The following is a 25,032-nucleotide window of genomic DNA, read 5'->3' as shown; positions in this document are numbered from 1 at the left end:
GTTGCCAACTGCCTCACTGGAGGAGTGCATTGTGTTCCCTAAAACAAGTAAACAACAGAGCTACAGAGCCAAGGGCACTTCCGGTCTAGGGAATATACCATGGGAAAACTGAAAATCCATAAGACAGAGCCACCCCCAAATTGAGGGCTGCACTGCTTACAAGAACCTCAACCTGGGTACACCTGAAATATCACAGGAAATACAAAAATGGTTCCAAACATTGTGGAACTTACGTACGATGGAATATCCCTCAGCCATGAAATCAATGTCATAAGACATGTAGCAGCAAAATCAGTGGATTCAGGTACGATGATTCTAAGTGAAAGAAGTCACACAGAAAAAGAAACTTATCATAAGATATCACTTAGGAAGATCCTGTAAACATGGCTACACATGAACTGAATTAGGCAAGAGAACAGAGTCTCACATTTAGAAAACACTCTTATGCCTGCTTAAGGGGGAAGGAGAGGTGGGGAGATGCATCAAACCAGAGTTTGATATAACCACAGGTACCGTTCCAAAAACCAACTATGGAATAGCCAAGACCTACACCTTCCTCAGTGAAAGGGACTCAAAACCCCATATTTCCCGCAGAGGAATAGATCTGACTAGTAAGAATCTTAAAACCCATGTATTGATATGTCTCCGTAAGGGAATCAAGTGTGTCTAGACTGGCATAAACATGGCAGCGAGAATCAGCTCAAACCCACTCTAAAAAGGAATTTCAAAAACAGAACAAAGAAACAGGGAAATTCTTTACAATTCCTTCAGGGTCTCTGATTCAACCTGGAATGACCCTATCTACAATGACAGATGGATGTGGCATGAGGCTGGTCACTTGGGACTGAGAGGATTGGTGAGATTGGGTGAGCAAATGCAGACCCTTTAAAGCAATAATGCATGGCACCCATTCCATGGGTCCCAACTCTCCAGGTTGAAGGGAATATTACTACAGCTATAACATGTTCGGGAAACCTAGAGAATGGACACACTGTGAATACAAAAGGTTTCTAAAACTCAACGAAGAGTCCCTCTCCTGGTGCTCCAGTTTGACATTCCAACTGCTTTCCTATCAATCTCCCAACTTGGAGAGACAGCCCCTTTTAGCTCCTGGTTCGCACAGGTTGCCAATTTGGCAGAGGATGAAAGGGAAGAGGGAGAACCAATGAGAGAGTAGCTGTTAGGCATTTGGATGGGCACATGTCACTCTAATTTCCCGGCAGGAAGAAGAATGAACCAAAGTCTCAGCCACCCACCTGGAACCAGTATAGGTCCTGAACCAAAAGTTTGGACTTGCGTTCAGCTCACAAAAAAACGAGTTGAATAATGGAGGTCAGGGGCACAGCAATTCACAAATTGGCAGAGTAATCAAGGCCAACTATCGTCCAAAAATCTGTTGAGGGATGGCAACGAGGCGCACTTGAAAGCGAGGCAGAATTGCAGGAAACAGATTTCAAGAGGTACGTTGGAATCGCCTGTAAAGCACAGGAAGAGGGGCACAACTTCGACAATGATGCACTTGGCCAAAAAGGGTGTATGCGTTTTCTCCTGAATATATTCAGGAGAAAACGCATACGCCCTTTTTGGCCAAGCAAGCAAGCGGGCAATGCAAATCTGCACTACAAAGAAGTATCACTTCCCACCGTTCAAAAGGGATATCCACAAAATGTGTAAAAACCAGAAAGGCAAGACAGGCCCTGGAGAACAGGGAGCCTTGTTATGCTGATGGGCGGGATGTAAGTTGCCAACTGCCTCACTGGAGGAGTGCATTGTGTTCCCTAAAACAAGTAAACAACAGAGCTACAGAGCCAAGGGCACTTCCGGTCTAGGGAATATACCATGGGAAAACTGAAAATCCATAAGACAGAGCCACCCCCAAATTGAGGGCTGCACTGCTTACAAGAACCTCAACCTGGGTACACCTGAAATATCACAGGAAATACAAAAATGGTTCCAAACATTGTGGAACTTACGTACGATGGAATATCCCTCAGCCATGAAATCAATGTCATAAGACATGTAGCAGCAAAATCAGTGGATTCAGGTACGATGATTCTAAGTGAAAGAAGTCACACAGAAAAAGAAACTTATCATAAGATATCACTTAGGAAGATCCTGTAAACATGGCTACACATGAACTGAATTAGGCAAGAGAACAGAGTCTCACATTTAGAAAACACTCTTATGCCTGCTTAAGGGGGAAGGAGAGGTGGGGAGATGCATCAAACCAGAGTTTGTTATAAGCACAGGTACCGTTCCAAAAACCAACTATGGAATAGACAAGACCTACACCTTCCTCAGTGAAAGGGACTCAAAACCCCATATTTCCCGCAGAGGAATAGATCTGACTAGTAAGAATCTTAAAACCTATGTATTGATATGTCTCCGTAAGGGAATCAAGTGTGTCTAGACTGGCATAAACATGGCAGCGAGAATCAGCTCAAACCCACTCTAAAAAGGAATTTCAAAAACAGAACAAAGAAACAGGGAAATTCTTTACAATTCCTTCAGGGTCTCTGATTCAACCTGGAATGACCCTATCTACAATGACAGATGGATGTGGCATGAGGCTGGTCACTTGGGACTGAGAGGATTGGTGAGATTGGGTGAGCAAATGCAGACCCTTTAAAGCAATAATGCATGGCACCCATTCCATGGGTCCCAACTCTCCAGGTTGAAGGGAATATTACTACAGCTATAACATGTTCGGGAAACCTAGAGAATGGACACACTGTGAATACAAAAGGTTTCTAAAACTCAACGAAGAGTCCCTCTCCTGGTGCTCCGGTTTGACATTCCAACTGCTTTCCTATCAATCTCCCAACTTGGAGAGACAGCCCCTTTTAGCTCCTGGTTCGCACAGGTTGCCAATTTGGCAGAGGATGAAAGGGAAGAGGGAGAACCAATGAGAGAGTAGCTGTTAGGCATTTGGATGGGCACATGTCACTCTAATTTCCCGGCAGGAAGAAGAATGAACCAAAGTCTCAGCCACCCACCTGGAACCAGTATAGGTCCTGAACCAAAAGTTTGGACTTGCGTTCAGCTCACAAAAAAACGAGTTGAATAATGGAGGTCAGGGGCACAGCAATTCACAAATTGGCAGAGTAATCAAGGCCAACTATCGTCCAAAAATCTGTTGAGGGAAGGCAACGAGGCGCACCTGAAAGCGAGGCAGAATTGCAGGAAACAGATTTCAAGAGGTACGTTGGAATCGCCTGTAAAGCACAGGAAGAGGGGCACAACTTCGACAATGATGCACTTGGCCAAAAAGGGTGTATGCGTTTTCTCCTGAATATATTCAGGAGAAAACGCATACGCCCTTTTTGGCCAAGCAAGCAAGCGGGCAATGCAAATCTGCACTACAAAGAAGTATCACTTCCCACCGTTCAAAAGGGATATCCACAAAATGTGTAAAAACCAGAAAGGCAAGACAGGCCCTGGAGAACAGGGAGCCTTGTTATGCTGATGGGCGGGATGTAAGTTGCCAACTGCCTCACTGGAGGAGTGCATTGTGTTCCCTAAAACAAGTAAACAACAGAGCTACAGAGCCAAGGGCACTTCCGGTCTAGGGAATATACCATGGGAAAACTTAAAATCCATAAGACAGAGCCACCCCCAAATTGAGGGCTGCACTGCTTACAAGAACCTCAACCTGGGTACACCTGAAATATCACAGGAAATACAAAAATGGTTCCAAACATTGTGGAACTTACGTACGATGGAATATCCCTCAGCCATGAAATCAATGTCATAAGACATGTAGCAGCAAAATCAGTGGATTCAGGTACGATGATTCTAAGTGAAAGAAGTCACACAGAAAAAGAAACTTATCATAAGATATCACTTAGGAAGATCCTGTAAACATGGCTACACATGAACTGAATTAGGCAAGAGAACAGAGTCTCACATTTAGAAAACACTCTTATGCCTGCTTAAGGGGGAAGGAGAGGTGGGGAGATGCATCAAACCAGATTTTGATATAAGCACAGGTACCGTTCCAAAAACCATCTATGGAATAGACAAGACCTACACCTTCCTCAGTGAAAGGGACTCAAAACCCCATATTTCCCGCAGAGGAATAGATCTGACTAGTAAGAATCTTAAAACCTATGTATTGATATATCTCCGTAAGGGAATCAAGTGTGTCTAGACTGGTATAAACATGGCAGCGAGAATCAGCTCAAACCCACTCTAAAAAGGAATTTCAAAAACAGAACAAAGAAACAGGGAAATTCTTTACAATTCCTTCAGGGTCTCTGATGCAACCTGGAATGACCCTATCTACAATGACAGCTGGATGTGGCATGAGGCTGGACACTTGGGACTGAGAAGATTGGTGAGATTGGGTGAGCAAATGCAGACCCTTTAAAGCAATAATGCATGGCACCCATTCCATGTGTCCCAGCTCTCCAGGTTGAAGGGCATATTACTACAGCTATAACATGTACGGGAAACCTAGAGAATGGACACACAGTGAATACGAAAGTTTTCTAAAACTCAACGAAGTGTTCCTCTCCTGGTGCTCTGGTTTGACTTTCCAACTGCTTTCCTATCAATCTCCCAACTTGGAGAGACAGACCCTTTAAGCTCCTGGTTCGCACAGGTTGCCAATTTGGCAGAGGATCAAAGGGAAGAGGGAGAACCAATGAGAGAGTAGCTGTTAGGCATTTGGATGGGCACATGTCACTCTAATTTCCCGGCAGGAAGAAGAATTAACCAAAGTGTCAGCCACCCACCGGGAACCAGTATAGGTCCTGAACCAAAAGTTTGGACTTGCGTTCAGCTCACAAAAAAACGAGTTGAAAAATGGAGCTCAGGGGCACAGCAATTCACAAACTGGCAGAGTAATCAAGGCCAACTATCGTCCAAAAATCTGTTGAGGGAAGGCAACGAGGCGGACTTGAAAGCGAGGCAGAATTGCAGGAAACAGATTTCAAGAGGTACGTTGGAATCGCCTGTAAAGCACAGGAAGAGGGGCACAACTTCGACAATGATGCACTTGGCCAAAAAGGGTGTATGCGTTTTCTCCTGAATATATTCAGGAGAAAACGCATACGCCCTTTTTGGCCAAGCAAGCAAGCGGGCAATGCAAATCTGCACTACAAAGAAGTATCACTTCCCACCGTTCAAAAGGGATATCCACAAAATGTGTAAAAACCAGAAAGGCAAGACAGGCCCTGGAGAACAGGGAGCCTTGTTATGCTGATGGGCGGGATGTAAGTTGCCAACTGCCTCACTGGAGGAGTGCATTGTGTTCCCTAAAACAAGTAAACAACAGAGCTACAGAGCCAAGGGCACTTCCGGTCTAGGGAATATACCATGGGAAAACTGAAAATCCATAAGACAGAGCCACCCCCAAATTGAGGGCTGCACTGCTTACAAGAACCTCAACCTGGGTACACCTGAAATATCACAGGAAATACAAAAATGGTTCCAAACATTGTGGAACTTACGTACGATGGAATATCCCTCAGCCATGAAATCAATGTCATAAGACATGTAGCAGCAAAATCAGTGGATTCAGGTACGATGATTCTAAGTGAAAGAAGTCACACAGAAAAAGAAACTTATCATAAGATATCACTTAGGAAGATCCTGTAAACATGGCTACACATGAACTGAATTAGGCAAGAGAACAGAGTCTCACATTTAGAAAACACTCTTATGCCTGCTTAAGGGGGAAGGAGAGGTGGGGAGATGCATCAAACCAGAGTTTGTTATAAGCACAGGTACCGTTCCAAAAACCAACTATGGAATAGACAAGACCTACACCTTCCTCAGTGAAAGGGACTCAAAACCCCATATTTCCCGCAGAGGAATAGATCTGACTAGTAAGAATCTTAAAACCTATGTATTGATATGTCTCCGTAAGGGAATCAAGTGTGTCTAGACTGGCATAAACATGGCAGCGAGAATCAGCTCAAACCCACTCTAAAAAGGAATTTCAAAAACAGAACAAAGAAACAGGGAAATTCTTTACAATTCCTTCAGGGTCTCTGATTCAACCTGGAATGACCCTATCTACAATGACAGATGGATGTGGCATGAGGCTGGTCACTTGGGACTGAGAGGATTGGTGAGATTGGGTGAGCAAATGCAGACCCTTTAAAGCAATAATGCATGGCACCCATTCCATGGGTCCCAACTCTCCAGGTTGAAGGGAATATTACTACAGCTATAACATGTTCGGGAAACCTAGAGAATGGACACACTGTGAATACAAAAGGTTTCTAAAACTCAACGAAGAGTCCCTCTCCTGGTGCTCCGGTTTGACATTCCAACTGCTTTACTATCAATCTCCCAACTTGGAGAGACAGCCCCTTTTAGCTCCTGGTTCGCACAGGTTGCCAATTTGGCAGAGGATGAAAGGGAAGAGGGAGAACCAATGAGAGAGTAGCTGTTAGGCATTTGGATGGGCACATGTCACTCTAATTTCCCGGCAGGAAGAAGAATGAACCAAAGTCTCAGCCACCCACCTGGAACCAGTATAGGTCCTGAACCAAAAGTTTGGACTTGCGTTCAGCTCACAAAAAAACGAGTTGAATAATGGAGGTCAGGGGCACAGCAATTCACAAATTGGCAGAGTAATCAAGGCCAACTATCGTCCAAAAATCTGTTGAGGGAAGGCAACGAGGCGCACCTGAAAGCGAGGCAGAATTGCAGGAAACAGATTTCAAGAGGTACGTTGGAATCGCCTGTAAAGCACAGGAAGAGGGGCACAACTTCGACAATGATGCACTTGGCCAAAAAGGGTGTATGCGTTTTCTCCTGAATATATTCAGGAGAAAACGCATACGCCCTTTTTGGCCAAGCAAGCAAGCGGGCAATGCAAATCTGCACTACAAAGAAGTATCACTTCCCACCGTTCAAAAGGGATATCCACAAAATGTGTAAAAACCAGAAAGGCAAGACAGGCCCTGGAGAACAGGGAGCCTTGTTATGCTGATGGGCGGGATGTAAGTTGCCAACTGCCTCACTGGAGGAGTGCATTGTGTTCCCTAAAACAAGTAAACAACAGAGCTACAGAGCCAAGGGCACTTCCGGTCTAGGGAATATACCATGGGAAAACTTAAAATCCATAAGACAGAGCCACCCCCAAATTGAGGGCTGCACTGCTTACAAGAACCTCAACCTGGGTACACCTGAAATATCACAGGAAATACAAAAATGGTTCCAAACATTGTGGAACTTACGTACGATGGAATATCCCTCAGCCATGAAATCAATGTCATAAGACATGTAGCAGCAAAATCAGTGGATTCAGGTACGATGATTCTAAGTGAAAGAAGTCACACAGAAAAAGAAACTTATCATAAGATATCACTTAGGAAGATCCTGTAAACATGGCTACACATGAACTGAATTAGGCAAGAGAACAGAGTCTCACATTTAGAAAACACTCTTATGCCTGCTTAAGGGGGAAGGAGAGGTGGGGAGATGCATCAAACCAGATTTTGATATAAGCACAGGTACCGTTCCAAAAACCATCTATGGAATAGACAAGACCTACACCTTCCTCAGTGAAAGGGACTCAAAACCCCATATTTCCCGCAGAGGAATAGATCTGACTAGTAAGAATCTTAAAACCTATGTATTGATATATCTCCGTAAGGGAATCAAGTGTGTCTAGACTGGTATAAACATGGCAGCGAGAATCAGCTCAAACCCACTCTAAAAAGGAATTTCAAAAACAGAACAAAGAAACAGGGAAATTCTTTACAATTCCTTCAGGGTCTCTGATGCAACCTGGAATGACCCTATCTACAATGACAGCTGGATGTGGCATGAGGCTGGACACTTGGGACTGAGAAGATTGGTGAGATTGGGTGAGCAAATGCAGACCCTTTAAAGCAATAATGCATGGCACCCATTCCATGTGTCCCAGCTCTCCAGGTTGAAGGGCATATTACTACAGCTATAACATGTACGGGAAACCTAGAGAATGGACACACAGTGAATACGAAAGTTTTCTAAAACTCAACGAAGTGTTCCTCTCCTGGTGCTCTGGTTTGACTTTCCAACTGCTTTCCTATCAATCTCCCAACTTGGAGAGACAGACCCTTTAAGCTCCTGGTTCGCACAGGTTGCCAATTTGGCAGAGGATCAAAGGGAAGAGGGAGAACCAATGAGAGAGTAGCTGTTAGGCATTTGGATGGGCACATGTCACTCTAATTTCCCGGCAGGAAGAAGAATTAACCAAAGTCTCAGCCACCCACCGGGAACCAGTATAGGTCCTGAACCAAAAGTTTGGACTTGCGTTCAGCTCACAAAAAAACGAGTTGAAAAATGGAGCTCAGGGGCACAGCAATTCACAAACTGGCAGAGTAATCAAGGCCAACTATCGTCCAAAAATCTGTTGAGGGAAGGCAACGAGGCGCACTTGAAAGCGAGGCAGAATAGCAGGAAACAGATTTCAAGAGGTACGTTGGAATCGCCTGTAAAGCACAGGAAGAGGGGCACAACTTCGACAATGATGCACTTGGCCAAAAAGGGCGTATGCATTTTCTCCTGAATATATTCAGGAGAAAACGCATACGCCCTTTTTGGCCAAGCAAGCAAGCGGGCAATGCAAATCTGCACTACAAAGAAGTATCACTTCCCACCGGTCAAAAGGGATATCCACAAAATGTGTAAAAACCTGAAAGGCAAGACAGGCCCTGGAGAACAGGGAGCCTTGTTATGCTGATGGGCGGGATGTAAGTTGCCAACTGCCTCACTGGAGGAGTGCATTGTGTTCCCTAAAACAAGTAAACAACAGAGCTACAGAGCCAAGGGCACTTCCGGTCTAGGGAATATACCATGGGCAAACTGAAAATCCATAAGACAGAGCCACCCCCAAATTGAGGGCTGCACTGCTTACAAGAACCTCAACCTGGGTACACCTGAAATATCACAGGAAATACAAAAATGGTTCCAAACTTTGTGGAACTTACGTACGATGGAATATCCCTCAGCCATGAAATCAATGTCATAAGACATGTAGCAGCAAAATCAGTGGATTCAGGTACGATGATTCTAAGTGAAAGAAGTCACACAGAAAAAGAAACTTATCATAAGATATCACTAAGGAAGATCCTGTAAACATGGCTACACATGAACTGAATTAGGCAAGAGAACAGAGTCTCACATTTAGAAAACACTCTTATGCCTGCTTAAGGGGGAAGGAGAGGTGGGGAGATGCATCAAACCAGAGTTTGATATAAGCACAGGTACCGTTCCAAAAACCAACTATGGAATAGAAAAGACCTACACCTTCCTCAGTGAAAGGGACTCAAAACCCCATATTTCCCGCAGAGGAATAGATCTGACTAGTAAGAATCTTAAAACCTATGTATTGATATACCTCCGTAAGGGAATCAAGTGTGTCTAGACTGGTATAAACATGGCAGCGAGAATCAGCTCAAACCCACTCTAAAAAGGAATTTCAAAAACAGAACAAAGAAACAGGGAAATTCTTTACAATTCCTTCAGGGTCTCTGATGCAACCTGGAATGACCCTATCTACAATGACAGCTGGATGTGGCATGAGGCTGGACACTTGGGACTGAGAAGATTGGTGAGATTGGGTGAGCAAATGCAGACCCTTTAAAGCAATAATGCATGGCACCCATTCCATGTGTCCCAGCTCTCCAGGTTGAAGGGCATATTACTACAGCTATAACATGTACGGGAAACCTAGAGAATGGACACACAGTGAATACGAAAGGTTTCTAAAACTCAACGAAGTGTTCCTCTCCTGGTGCTCTGGTTTGACTTTCCAACTGCTTTCCTATCAATCTCCCAACTTGGAGAGACAGACCCTTTAAGCTCCTGGTTCGCACAGGTTGCCAATTTGGCAGAGGATCAAAGGGAAGAGGGAGAACCAATGAGAGAGTAGCTGTTAGGCATTTGGATGGGCACATGTCACTCTAATTTCCCGGCAGGAAGAAGAATTAACCAAAGTCTCAGCCACCCACCGGGAACCAGTATACGTCCTGAACCAAAAGTTTGGACTTGCGTTCAGCTCACAAAAAAACGAGTTGAAAAATGGAGCTCAGGGGCACAGCAATTCACAAACTGGCAGAGTAATCAAGGCCAACTATCGTCCAAAAATCTGTTGAGGGAAGGCAACGAGGCGCACTTGAAAGCGAGGCAGAATAGCAGGAAACAGATTTCAAGAGGTACGTTGGAATCGCCTGTAAAGCACAGGAAGAGGGGCACAACTTCGACAATGATGCACTTGGCCAAAAAGGGCGTATGCGTTTTCTCCTGAATATATTCAGGAGAAAACGCATACGCCCTTTTTGGCCAAGCAAGCAAGCGGGCAATGCAAATCTGCACTACAAAGAAGTATCACTTCCCACCGGTCAAAAGGGACATCCACAAAATGTGTAAAAACCTGAAAGGCAAGACAGGCCCTGGAGAACAGGGAGCCTTGTTATGCTGATGGGCGGGATGTAAGTTGCCAACTGCCTCACTGGAGGAGTGCATTGTGTTCCCTAAAACAAGTAATCAACAGAGCAACAGAGCCAAGGGCACTTCCGGTCTAGGGAATATACCTTGGGAAAATTGAAAATCCATAAGAGAGAGCCACCCCCAAATTGAGGGCTGCACTGCTTACAAGAACCTCAACCTGGGTACACCTGAAGTATCCCAGGAAATATAAAAATGGTTCCAAACATTGTGGAACTTACGTACGATGGAATATCCCTCAGCCATGAAATCAATGTCATAAGACCAGTAGCAGCAAAATGAGTGGATTCAGGTACGATGATTCTAAGTGAAAGACGTCACACAGAAAAAGAAACTTATCATAAGATATCACTTAGGAAGATCCTGTAAACATGGCTACATATGAACTGAGTTAGGCAAGAGAACAGAGTCTCACATTTAGAAAACACTCTTATGCCTGCTTAAGGGGGAAGGAGAGGTGGGGAGATGCATCAAACCAGAGTTTGATATAAGCACAGGTACCGTTCCAAAAACCAACTATGGAATAGACAAGACCTACACCTTCCTCAGTGAAAGGGACTCAAAACCCCATATTTCCCGCAGAGGAATAGATCTGACTAGTAAGAATCTTAAAACCTATGTATTGATATGTCTCCGTAAGGGAATCAATTGTGTCTAGACTGGCATAAACATGGCAGCGAGAATCAGCTCAAACCCACTCTAAAAAGGAATTTCAAAAACAGAACAAAGAAACAGGGAAATTCTTTACAATTCCTTCAGGGTCTCTGATGCAACCTGGAATGACCCTATCTATAATGACAGATGGATGTGGCATGAGGCTGGTCACTTGGGACTGAGAGGATTGGTGAGATTGGGTGAGCAAATGCAGACCCTTTAAAGCAATAATGCATGGCACCCATTCCATGGGTTCCAACTCTCCAGGTTGAAGGGAATATTACTACAGCTATAACATGTACGGGAAACCTAGAGAATGGACACACTGTGAATACAAAAGGTTTCTAAAACTCAACGAAGAGTCCCTCTCCTGGTGCTCCGGTTTGACATTCCAACTGCTTTCCTATCAATCTCCCAACTTGGAGAGACAGCCCCTTTTAGCTCCTGGTTCGCACAGGTTGCCAATTTGGCAGAGGATGAAAGGGAAGAGGGAGAACCAATGAGAGAGTAGCTGTTAGGCATTTGGATGGGCACATGTCACTCTAATTTCCCGGCAGGAAGAAGAATGAACCAAAGTCTCAGCCACCCACCTGGAACCAGTATAGGTCCTGAACCAAAAGTTTGGACTTGCGTTCAGCTCACAAAAAAACGAGTTGAATAATGGAGGTCAGGGGCACAGCAATTCACAAATTGGCAGAGTAATCAAGGCCAACTATCGTCCAAAAATCTGTTGAGCGAAGGCAACGAGGCGCACTTGAAAGCGAGGCAGAATAGCAGGAAACAGATTTCAAGAGGTACGTTGGAATCGCCTGTAAAGCACAGGAAGAGGGGCACAACTTCGACAATGATGCACTTGGCCAAAAAGGGCGTATGGGTTTTCTCCTGAATATATTCAGGAGAAAACGCATAAGCCCTTTTTGGCCAAGCAAGCAAGCGGGCAATGCAAATCTGCACTACAAAGAAGTATCACTTCCCACCGTTCAAAAGGGATATCCACAAAATGTGTAAAAACCAGAAAGGCAAGACAGGCCCTGGAGAACAGGGAGCCTTGTTATGCTGATGGGCGGGATGTAAGTTGCCAACTGCCTCACTGGAGGAGTGCATTGTGTTCCCTAAAACAAGTAAACAACAGAGCTACAGAGCCAAGGGCACTTCCGGTCTAGGGAATATACCATGGGAAAACTGAAAATCCATAAGACAGAGCCACCCCCAAATTGAGGGCTGCACTGCTTACAAGAACCTCAACCTGGGTACACCTGAAATATCACAGGAAATACAAAAATGGTTCCAAACTTTGTGGAACTTACGTACGATGGAATATCCCTCAGCCATGAAATCAATGTCATAAGACATGTAGCAGCAAAATGAGTGGATTCAGGTACGATGATTCTAAGTGAAAGAAGTCACACAGAAAAAGAAACTTATCATAAGATATCACTAAGGAAGATCCTGTAAACATGGCTACACATGAACTGAATTAGGCAAGAGAACAGAGTCTCACATTTAGAAAACACTCTTATGCCTGCTTAAGGGGGAAGGAGAGGTGGGGAGATGCATCAAACCAGAGTTTGATATAAGCACAGGTACCGTTCCAAAAACCAACTATGGAATAGAAAAGACCTACACCTTCCTCAGTGAAAGGGACTCAAAACCCCATATTTCCCGCAGAGGAATAGATCTGACTAGTAAGAATCTTAAAACCTATGTATTGATATATCTCCGTAAGGGAATCAAGTGTGTCTAGACTGGTATAAACATGGCAGCGAGAATCAGCTCAAACCCACTCTAAAAAGGAATTTCAAAAACAGAACAAAGAAACAGGGAAATTCTTTACAATTCCTTCAGGGTCTCTGATGCAACCTGGAATGACCCTATCTACAATGACAGCTGGATGTGGCATGAGGCTGGACACTTGGGACTGAGAAGACTGGTGAGATTGGGTGAGCAAATGCAGACCGTTTAAAGCAATAATGCATGGCACCCATTCCATGTGTCCCAGCTCTCCAGGTTGAAGGGCATATTACTACAGCTATAACATGTACGGGAAACCTAGAGAATGGACACACAGTGAATACGAAAGGTTTCTAAAACTCAACGAAGTGTTCCTCTCCTGGTGCTCTGGTTTGACTTTCCAACTGCTTTCCTATCAATCTCCCAACTTGGAGAGACAGCCCCTTTTAGCTCCTGGTTCGCACAGGTTGCCAATTTGGCAGAGGATGAAAGGGAAGAGGGAGAACCAATGAGAGAGTAGCTGTTAGGCATTTGGATGGGCACATGTCACTCTAATTTCCCGGCAGGAAGAAGAATGAACCAGTCTCAGCCACTCACCGGGAACCAGTATAGGTCCTGAACCAAAAGTTTGGACTTGCGTTCAGCTCACAAAAAAACGAGTTGAAAAATGGAGCTCAGGGTCACAGCAATTCACAAACTGGCAGAGTAATCAAGGCCAACTATCGTCCAAAAATCTGTTGAGGGAAGGCAACGAGGCGCACTTGAAAGCGAGGCAGAATAGCAGGAAACAGATTTCAAGAGGTACGTTGGAATCGCCTGTAAAGCACAGGAAGAGGGGCACAACTTCGACAATGATGCACTTGGCCAAAAAGGGCGTATGCGTTTTCTCCTGAATATATTCAGGAGAAAACGCATACGCCCTTTTTGGCCAAGCAAGCAAGCGGGCAATGCAAATCTGCACTACAAAGAAGTATCACTTCCCACCGGTCAAAAGGGACATCCACAAAATGTGTAAAAACCTGAAAGGCAAGACAGGCCCTGGAGAACAGGGAGCCTTGTTATGCTGATGGGCGGGATGTAAGTTGCCAACTGCCTCACTGGAGGAGTGCATTGTGTTCCCTAAAACAAGTAATCAACAGAGCAACAGAGCCAAGGGCACTTCCGGTCTAGGGAATATACCTTGGGAAAATTGAAAATCCATAAGAGAGAGCCACCCCCAAATTGAGGGCTGCACTGCTTACAAGAACCTCAACCTGGGTACACCTGAAATATCCCAGGAAATATAAAAATGGTTCCAAACATTGTGGAACTTACGTACGATGGAATATCCCTCAGCCATGAAATCAATGTCATAAGACCAGTAGCAGCAAAATGAGTGGATTCAGGTACGATGATTCTAAGTGAAAGACGTCACACAGAAAAAGAAACTTATCATAAGATATCACTTAGGAAGATCCTGTAAACATGGCTACATATGAACTGAGTTAGGCAAGAGAACAGAGTCTCACATTTAGAAAACACTCTTATGCCTGCTTAAGGGGGAAGGAGAGGTGGGGAGATGCATCAAACCAGAGTTTGATATAAGCACAGGTACCGTTCCAAAAACCAACTATGGAATAGACAAGACCTACACCTTCCTCAGTGAAAGGGACTCAAAACCCCATATTTCCCGCAGAGGAATAGATCTGACTAGTAAGAATCTTAAAACCTATGTATTGATATGTCTCCGTAAGGGAATCAAGTGTGTCTAGACTGGCATAAACATGGCAGCGAGAATCAGCTCAAACCCACTCTAAAAAGGAATTTCAAAAACAGAACAAAGAAACAGGGAAATTCTTTACAATTCCTTCAGGGTCTCTGATGCAACCTGGAATGACCCTATCTATAATGACAGATGGATGTGGCATGAGGCTGGTCACTTGGGACTGAGAGGATTGGTGAGATTGGGTGAGCAAATGCAGACCCTTTAAAGCAATAATGCATGGCACCCATTTCATGGTTCCCAACTCTCCAGGTTGAAGGGAATATTACTACAGCTATAACATGTTCGGGAAACCTAGAGAATGGACACACTGTGAATACAAAAGGTTTCTAAAACTCAACGAAGAGTCCCTCTCCTGGTGCTCCGGTTTGACATTCCAACTGCTTTCCTATCAATCTCCCAACTTGGAGAGACAGCCCCTTTTAGCTCCTGGTTCGCACAGGTTGCCAATTTGGCAGAGGATGAAAGGGAAGAGGGAGAACCAATGAGAGAGTAGCTGTTAGGCATTTGGATGGGCACATGTCACTCTAATTTCCCGGCAGGAAGAAGAATGAACCAAAGTCTCAGCCACCCACCTGGAACCAGTATAGGTCCTGAACCAAAAGTTTGGACTTGCGTTCAGCTCACAAAACAACGAGTTGAATAATGGAGGTCAGGGGCACAGCTATTCACAAATTGGCAGAGTAATCAAGGCCAACTATCGTCCAAAAATCTGTTGAGGGAAGGCAACGAGGCGCACTTGAAAGCGAGGCAGAATAGCAGGAAACAGATTTCAAGAGGTACGTTGGAATCGCCTGTAAAGCACAGGAAGAGGGGCACAACTTCGACAATGATGCACTTGGCCAAAAAGGGCGTATGCGTTTTCTCCTGAATATATTCAGGAGAAAACGCATACGCCCTTTTTGGCCAAGCAAGCAAGCGGGCAATGCAAATCTGCACTACAAAGAAGTATCACTTCCCACCGGTCAAAAGGGACATCCACAAAATGTGTAAAAACCAGAAAGGCAAGACAGGCCCTGGAGAACAGGGAGCCTTGTTATGCTGATGGGCGGGATGTAAGTTGCCAACTGCCTCACTGGAGGAGTGCATTGTGTTCCCTAAAACAAGTAAACAACAGAGCTCCAGAGCCAAGGGCACGTCCAGTCTAGGGAATATACCTTGGGAAAACTGAAAATCCATAAGACAGAGCCACCCCCAAATTGAGGGCTGCACTGCTTACAGGAACCTCAACCTGGGTACACCTGAAATATCCCAGGAAATATAAAAATGGTTCCAAACATTGTGGAACTTACGTACGATGGAATATCCCTCAGCCACGAAATCAATGTCATAAGACCAGTAGCAGCAAAATGAGTGGATTCAGGTACGATGATTCTAAGTGAAAGAAGTCACACAGGAAAAGAAACTTATCATAAGATATCACTTAGGAAGATCCTGTAAACATGGCTACACATGAACTGAGTTAGGCAAGAGAACAGAGTCTCACATTTAGAAAACACTCTTATGCCTGCTTAAGGGGGAAGGAGAGGTGGGGTGATGCATCAAACCCGAGTTTGATATAAGCACAGGTACCGTTCCAAAAACCAACTATGGAATAGACAAGACCTACACCTTCCTCAGTGAAAGGGACTCAAAACCCCATATTTCCCGCAGAGGAATAGATCTGACTAGTAAGAATCTTAAAACCTATGTATTGATATGTCTCCGTAAGGGAATCAAGTGTGTCTAGACTGGCATAAACATGGCCGTGAGAATCAGCTCAAACCCACTCTAAAAAGGAATTTCAAAAACAGAACAAAGAAACAGGGAAATTCTTTACAATTCCTTCAGGGTCTCTGATGCAACCTGGAATGACCCTATCTACAATGACAGCTGGATGTGGCATAAGGCTGGACACTTGGGACTGAGAGGATTGGTGAGATTAGGTGAGCAAATGCAGACCTTTAAAGCAATAATGCATGGCACCCATTCCATGCGTCCCAGCTCTCCAGGTTGAAGGGAATATTACTACAGCTATAACGTGTACGGGAAACCTAGAGAATGGACACACTGTGAATACGAAAGGTTTCTAAAACTCAACGAAGAGCCCCTCTCCTGGTGCTCCGGTTTGACTTTCCAACTGCTTTCCTATCAATCTCCCAACTTGGAGAGACAGCCCCTTTAAGCTCCTGGTTCGCACAGGTTGCCAATTTGGCAGAGGATGAAAGGGAAGAGGGAGAACCAATGAGAGAGTAGCTGTTAGGCATTTGGATGGGCACATGTCACTCTAATTTCCCAGCAGGAAGAAGAATGAACCAAAGTGTCAGCCACCCACCGGGAAGCAGTAGAGGTCCTGAACCAAAAGTTTGGACTTGCGTTCAGCTCACAAAAAACGAGTTGAAAAATGGAGCTCAGGGGCACAGCAATTCACAAACTGGCAGAGTAATCAAGGCCAACTATCGTCCAAAAATCTGTTGAGGGAAGGCAACGAGGCGGACTTGAAAGCGAGGCAGAATAGCAGGAAACAGATTTCAAGAGGTACGTTGGAATCGCCTGTAAAGCACAGGAAGAGGGGCACAACTTCGACAATGATGCACTTGGCCAAAAAGGGCGTATGCGTTTTCTCCTGAATATATTCAGGAGAAAACGCATACGCCCTTTTTGGCCAAGCAAGCAAGCGGGCAATGCAAATCTGCACTACAAAGAAGTATCACTTCCCACCGGTCAAAAGGGACATCCACAAAATGTGTAAAAACCAGAAAGGCAAGACAGGCCCTGGAGAACAGGGAGCCTTGTTATGCTGATGGGCGGGATGTAAGTTGCCAACTGCCTCACTGGAGGAGTGCATTGTGTTCCCTAAAACAAGTAAACAACAGAGCTCCAGAGCCAAGGGCACGTCCAGTCTAGGGAATATACCTTGGGAAAACTGAAAATCCATAAGACAGAGCCACCCCCAAATTGAGGGCTGCACTGCTTACAGGAACCTCAACCTGGGTACACCTGAAATATCCCAGGAAATATAAAAATGGTTCCAAACATTGTGGAACTTACGTACGATGGAATATCCCTCAGCCACGAAATCAATGTCATAAGACCAGTAGCAGCAAAATGAGTGGATTCAGGTACGATGATTCTAAGTGAAAGAAGTCACACAGGAAAAGAAACTTATCATAAGATAACACTTAGGAAGATCCTGTAAACATGGCTACACATGAACTGAGTTAGGCAAGAGAACAGAGTCTCACATTTAGAAAACACTCTTATGCCTGCTTAAGGGGGAAGGAGAGGTGGGGTGATGCATCAAACCAGAGTTTGATATAAGCACAGGTACCGTTCCAAAAACCAACTATGGAATAGACAAGACCTACACCTTCCTCAGTGAAAGGGACTCAAAACCCCATATTTCCCGCAGAGGAATAGATCTGACTAGTAAGAATCTTAAAACCTATGTATTGATATGTCTCCGAACGGGAATCAAGTGTGTCTAGACTGGCATAAACAGGGCAGTGAGAATCAGCTCAAACCCACTCTAAAAAGGAATTTCAAAAACAGAACAAAGAAACAGGGAAATTCTTTACAATTCCTTCAGGGTCTCTGATGCAACCTGGAATGACCCTATCTACAATGACAGCTGGATGTGGCATAAGGCTGGACACTTGGGACTGAGAGGATTGGTGAGATTGGGTGCGCAAATGCAGACCCTTTAAAGCAATAATGCATGGCACCCATTCCATGGGTCCCAGCTCTCCAGGTTGAAGGGAATATTACTACAGCTATAACGTGTACGGGAAACCTAGAGAATGGACACACTGTGAATACGAAAGGTTTCTAAAACTCAACGAAGAGCCCCTCTCCTGGTGCTCCGGTTTGACATTCCAACTGCTTTCCTATCAATCTCCCAACTTGGAGAGAGAGCCCCTTTAAGCTCCTGGTTCGCACAGGTTGCCAATTTGGCAGAGGATGAAAGGGAAGAGGGAGAACCAATGAGAGAGTAGCTGTTAGGCATTTGGATGGGCACATGTCATTCTAATTTCCCGGCAGGAAGAAGAATGAACCAAAGTCTCAGCCACCCACCGGGAACCAGTAGAGGTCCTGAACCAAAAGTTTGGACTTGCGTTCAGCTCACAAGAAACGAGTTGAAAAATGGAGCTCAGGGGCACAGCAATTCACAAACTGGCAGAGTAATCAAGGCCAACTATCGTCCAAAAATCTGTTGAGGGAAGGCAACGAGGCGGACTTGAAAGCGAGGCAGAATAGCAGGAAACAGATTTCAAGAGGTACATTGGAATCACCTGTAAAGCACAGGAAGAGGGGCACAACTTCGAAAATGATGCACTTGGCCAAAAAGGGCGTATGCGTTTTCTCCTGAATATATTCAGGAGAAAACGCATACGCCCTTTTTGGCCAAGCAAGCAAGCGGGCAATGCAAATCTGCACTACAAAGAAGTATCACTTCCCACCGGTCAAAAGGGACATCCACAAAATGTGTAAAAACCAGAAAGGCAAGACAGGCCCTGGAGAACAGGGAGCCTTGTTATGCTGATGGGCGGGATGTAAGTTGCCAACTGCCTCACTGGAGGAGTGCATTGTGTTCCCTAAAACAAGTAAACAACAGAGCTCCAAGGCAAGGGCACGTCCAGTCTAGGGAATATACCTCGGGAAAACTGAAAATCCATGACAGAGCCACCCCCAAATTGAGGGCTGCACTGCTTACAGGAACCTCAACCTGGGTACACCTGAAATATCCCAGGAAATATAAAAATGGTTCCAAACATTGTGGAACTTACGTACGATGGAATATCCCTCAGCCACGAAATCAATGTCATAAGACCAGTAGCAGCAAAATGAGTGGATTCAGGTACGATGATTCTAAGTGAAAGAAGTCACACAGGAAAAGAAACTTATCATAAGATATCACTTAGGAGGATCCTGTAAACATGGCTACACATGAACTGAGTTAGGCAAGAGAACAGAGTCTCACATTTAGAAAACACTCTTATGCCTGCTTAAGGGGGAAGGAGAGGTGGGGTGATGCATCAAACCCGAGTTTGATATAAGCACAGGTACCGTTCCAAAAACCAACTATGGAATAGACAAGACCTACACCTTCCTCAGTGAAAGGGACTCAAAACCCCATATTTCCCGCAGAGGAATAGATATGACTAGTAAGAATCTTAAAACCTATGTATTGATATGTCTCCGTAAGGGAATCAAGTGTGTCTAGACTGGCATAAACAGGGCAGCGAGAATCAGCTCAAACCCACTCTAAAAAGGAATTTCAAAAACAGAACAAAGAAACAGGGAAATTCTTTACAATTCCTTCAGGGTCTCTGATGCAACCTGGAATGACCCTATCTACAATGACAGCTGGATGTGGCATAAGGCTGGACACTTGGGACTGAGAGGATTGGTGAGATTGGGTGAGCAAATGCAGACCCTTTAAAGCAATAATGCATGGCACCCATTCCATGGGTCCCAGCTCTCCAGGTGGAAGGGAATATTACTACAGCTATAACGTGTACGGGAAACCTAGAGAATGGACACACTGTGAATACGAAAGGTTTCTAAAACTCAACGAAGAGCCCCTCTCCTGGTGCTCCGGTTTGACTTTCCAACTGCTTTCCTATCAATCTCCCAACTTGGAGAGACAGCCCCTTTAAGCTCCTGGTTCGCACAGGTTGCCAATTTGGCAGAGGATGAAAGGGAAGAGGGAGAACCAATGAGAGAGTAGCTGTTAGGCATTTGGATGGGCACATGTCACTCTAATTTCCCGGCAGGAAGAAGAATTAACCAAAGTCTCAGCCACCCACCGGGAACCAGTAGACGTCCTGAAACAAAAGTTTGGACTTGCGTTCAGCTCACAAGAAACGAGTTGAAAAATGGAGCTCAGGGGCACAGCAATTCACAAACTGGCAGAGTAATCAAGGCCAACTATCGTCCAAAAATCTGTTGAGGGAAGGCAACGAGGCGGACTTGAAAGCGAGGCAGAATAGCAGGAAACAGATTTCAAGAGGTACGTTGGAATCGCCTGTAAAGCACAGGAAGAGGGGCACAACTTCGACAATGATGCACTTGGCCAAAAAGGGCGTATGCGTTTTCTCCTGAATATATTCAGGAGAAAACGCATACGCCCTTTTTGGCCAAGCAAGCAAGCGGGCAATGCAAATCTGCACTACAAAGAAGTATCACTTCCCACCGGTCAAAAGGGACATCCACAAAATGTGTAAAAACCAGAAAGGCAAGACAGGCCCTGGAGAACAGGGAGCCTTGTTATGCTGATGGGCGGGATGTAAGTTGCCAACTGCCTCACTGGAGGAGTGCATTGTGTTCCCTAAAACAAGTAAACAACAGAGCTCCAGAGCCAAGGGCACGTCCAGTCTAGGGAATATACCTTGGGAAAACTGAAAATCCATAAGACAGAGCCACCCCCAAATTGAGGGCTGCACTGCTTACAGGAACCTCAACCTGGGTACACCTGAAATATCCCAGGAAATATAAAAATGGTTCCAAACATTGTGGAACTTACGTACGATGGAATATCCCTCAGCCACGAAATCAATGTCATAAGACCAGTAGCAGCAAAATGAGTGGATTCAGGTACGATGATTCTAAGTGAAAGAAGTCACACAGGAAAAGAAACTTATCATAAGATAACACTTAGGAAGATCCTGTAAACATGGCTACACATGAACTGAGTTAGGCAAGAGAACAGAGTCTCACATTTAGAAAACACTCTTATGCCTGCTTAAGGGGGAAGGAGAGGTGGGGTGATGCATCAAACCAGAGTTTGATATAAGCACAGGTACCGTTCCAAAAACCAACTATGGAATAGACAAGACCTACACCTTCCTCAGTGAAAGGGACTCAAAACCCCATATTTCCCGCAGAGGAATAGATCTGACTAGTAAGAATCTTAAAACCTATGTATTGATATGTCTCCGAACGGGAATCAAGTGTGTCTAGACTGGCATAAACAGGGCAGTGAGAATCAGCTCAAACCCACTCTAAAAAGGAATTTCAAAAACAGAACAAAGAAACAGGGAAATTCTTTACAATTCCTTCAGGGTCTCTGATGCAACCTGGAATGACCCTATCTACAATGACAGCTGGATGTGGCATAAGGCTGGACACTTGGGACTGAGAGGATTGGTGAGATTGGGTGCGCAAATGCAGACCCTTTAAAGCAATAATGCATGGCACCCATTCCATGGGTCCCAGCTCTCCAGGTTGAAGGGAATATTACTACAGCTATAACGTGTACGGGAAACCTAGAGAATGGACACACTGTGAATACGAAAGGTTTCTAAAACTCAACGAAGAGCCCCTCTCCTGGTGCTCCGGTTTGACATTCCAACTGCTTTCCTATCAATCTCCCAACTTGGAGAGACAGCCCCTTTAAGCTCCTGGTTCGCACAGGTTGCCAATTTGGCAGAGGATGAAAGGGAAGAGGGAGAACCAATGAGAGAGTAGCTGTTAGGCATTTGGATGGGCACATGTCACTCTAATTTCCCGGCAGGAAGAAGAATGAACCAAAGTCTCAGCCACCCACCGGGAACCAGTAGAGGTCCTGAACCAAAAGTTTGGACTTGCGTTCAGCTCACAAGAAACGAGTTGAAAAATGGAGCTCAGGGGCACAGCAATTCACAAACTGGCAGAGTAATCAAGGCCAACTATCGTCCAAAAATCTGTTGAGGGAAGGCAACGAGGCGGACTTGAAAGCGAGGCAGAATAGCAGGAAACAGATTTCAAGAGGTACATTGGAATAACCTGTAAAGCACAGGAAGAGGGGCACAACTTCGACAATGATGCACTTGGCCAAAAAGGGCGTATGCGTTTTCTCCTGAATATATTCAGGAGAAAACGCATACGCCCTTTTTGGCCAAGCAAGCAAGCGGGCAATGCAAATCTGCACTACAAAGAAGTATCACTTCCCACCGGTCAAAAGGGACATCCACAAAATGTGTAAAAACCAGAAAGGCAAGACAGGCCCTGGAGAACAGGGAGCCTTGTTATGCTGATGGGCGGGATGTAAGTTGCCAACTGCCTCACTGGAGGAGTGCATTGTGTTCCCTAAAACAAGTAAACAACAGAGCTCCAAGGCAAGGGCACGTCCAGTCTAGGGAATATACCTCGGGAAAACTGAAAATCCATGACAGAGCCACCCCCAAATTGAGGGCTGCACTGCTTACAGGAACCTCAACCTGGGTACACCTGAAATATCCCAGGAAATATAAAAATGGTTCCAAACATTGTGGAACTTACGTACGATGGAATATCCCTCAGCCACGAAATCAATGTCATAAGACCAGTAGCAGCAAAATGAGTGGATTCAGGTACGATGATTCTAAGTGAAAGAAGTCACACAGGAAAAGAAACTTATCATAAGATATCACTTAGGAGGATCCTGTAAACATGGCTACACATGAACTGAGTTAGGCAAGAGAACAGAGTCTCACATTTAGAAAACACTCTTATGCCTGCTTAAGGGGGAAGGAGAGGTGGGGTGATGCATCAAACCCGAGTTTGATATAAGCACAGGTACCGTTCCAAAAACCAACTATGGAATAGACAAGACCTACACCTTCCTCAGTGAAAGGGACTCAAAACCCCATATTTCCCGCAGAGGAATAGATATGACTAGTAAGAATCTTAAAACCTATGTATTGATATGTCTCCGTAAGGGAATCAAGTGTGTCTAGACTGGCATAAACAGGGCAGCGAGAATCAGCTCAAACCCACTCTAAAAAGGAATTTCAAAAACAGAACAAAGAAACGGGGAAATTCTTTTCAATTCCTTCAGGGTCTCTGATGCAACCTGGAATGACCCTATCTACAATGACAGCTGGATGTGGCATAAGCCTGGACACGTGGGACTGAGAGGATTGGTGAGATTGGGTGCGCAAATGCAGACCCTTTAAAGCAATAATGCATGGCACCCATTCCATAGGTCCCAGCTCTCCAGGTTGAAGGGAATATTACTTCAGCTATAACGTGTACGGGAAACCTAGAGAATGGACACACTGTGAATACGAAAGGTTTCTAAAACTCAACGAAGAGCCCCTCTCCTGGTGCTCCGGTTTGACTTTCCAACTGCTTTCCTATCAATCTCCCAACTTGGAGAGAGAGCCCCTTTAAGCTCCTGGTTCGCACAGGTTGCCAATTTGGCAGAGGATGAAAGGGAAGAGGGAGAACCAATGAGAGAGTAGCTGTTAGGCATTTGGATGGGCACATGTCACTCTAATTTCCCGGCAGGAAGAAGAATGAACCAAAGTCTCAGCCACCCACCGGGAACCAGTAGAGGTCCTGAACCAAAAGTTTGGACTTGCGTTCAGCTCACAAAAAACGAGTTGAAAAATGGAGCTCAGGGGCACAGCAATTCACAAACTGGCAGAGTAATCAAGGCCAACTATCGTCCAAAAATCTGTTGAGGGAAGGCAACGAGGCGCACTTGAAAGCGAGGCAGAATAGCAGGAAACAGATTTCAAGAGGTACGTTGGAATCATCTGTAAAGCACAGGAAGAGGGGCACAACTTCGACAATGATGCACTTGGCCAAAAAGGGCGTATGCGTTTTCTCCTGAATATATTCAGGAGAAAACGCATACGCCCTTTTTGGCCAAGCAAGCAAGCGGGCAATGCAAATCTGCACTACAAAGAAGTATCACTTCCAACCGGTCAAAAGGGACATCCACAAAATGTGTAAAAACCAGAAAGGCAAGACAGGCCCTGGAGAACAGGGAGCCTTGTTATGCTGATGGGCGGGATGTAAGTTGCCAACTGCCTCACTGGAGGAGTGCATTGTGTTCCCTAAAACAAGTAAACAACAGAGCTCCTGAGCCAAGGGCACGTCCAGTCTAGGGAATATACCTTGGGAAAACTGAAAATCCATAAGACAGAGCCACCCCCAAATTGAGGGCTGCACTGCTTACAGGAACCTCAACCTGGGTACACCTGAAATATCCCAGGAAATATAAAAATGGTTCCAAACATTGTGGAACTTACGTATGATGGAATATCCCTCAGCCACGAAATCAATGTCATAAGACCAGTAGCAGCAAAATGAGTGGATTCAGGTACGATGATTCTAAGTGAAAGAAGTCACACAGGAAAAGAAACTTATCATAAGATATCACTTAGGAAGATCCTGTAAACATGGCTACACATGAACTGAGTTAGGCAAGAGAACAGAGTCTCACATTTAGAAAACACTCTTATGCCTGCTTAAGGGGGAAGGAGAGGTGGGGTGATGCATCAAACCCGAGTTTGATATAAGCACAGGTACCGTTCCAAAAACCAACTATGGAATAGACAAACCTACACCTTCCTCAGTGAAAGGGACTCAAAACCCCATATTTCCCGCAGAGGAATAGATATGACTAGTAAGAATCTTAAAACCTATGTATTGATATGTCTCCGTAAGGGAATCAAGTGTGTCTACACTGGCATAAACAGGGC

This window comes from Mesoplodon mirus, assembly GCF_964341445.2.
Source record: "Mesoplodon mirus genome assembly, chromosome: 8".
NCBI lineage: Eukaryota > Metazoa > Chordata > Mammalia > Artiodactyla > Ziphiidae > Mesoplodon > Mesoplodon mirus.
This window is presented reverse-complemented; position numbering follows the sequence as displayed.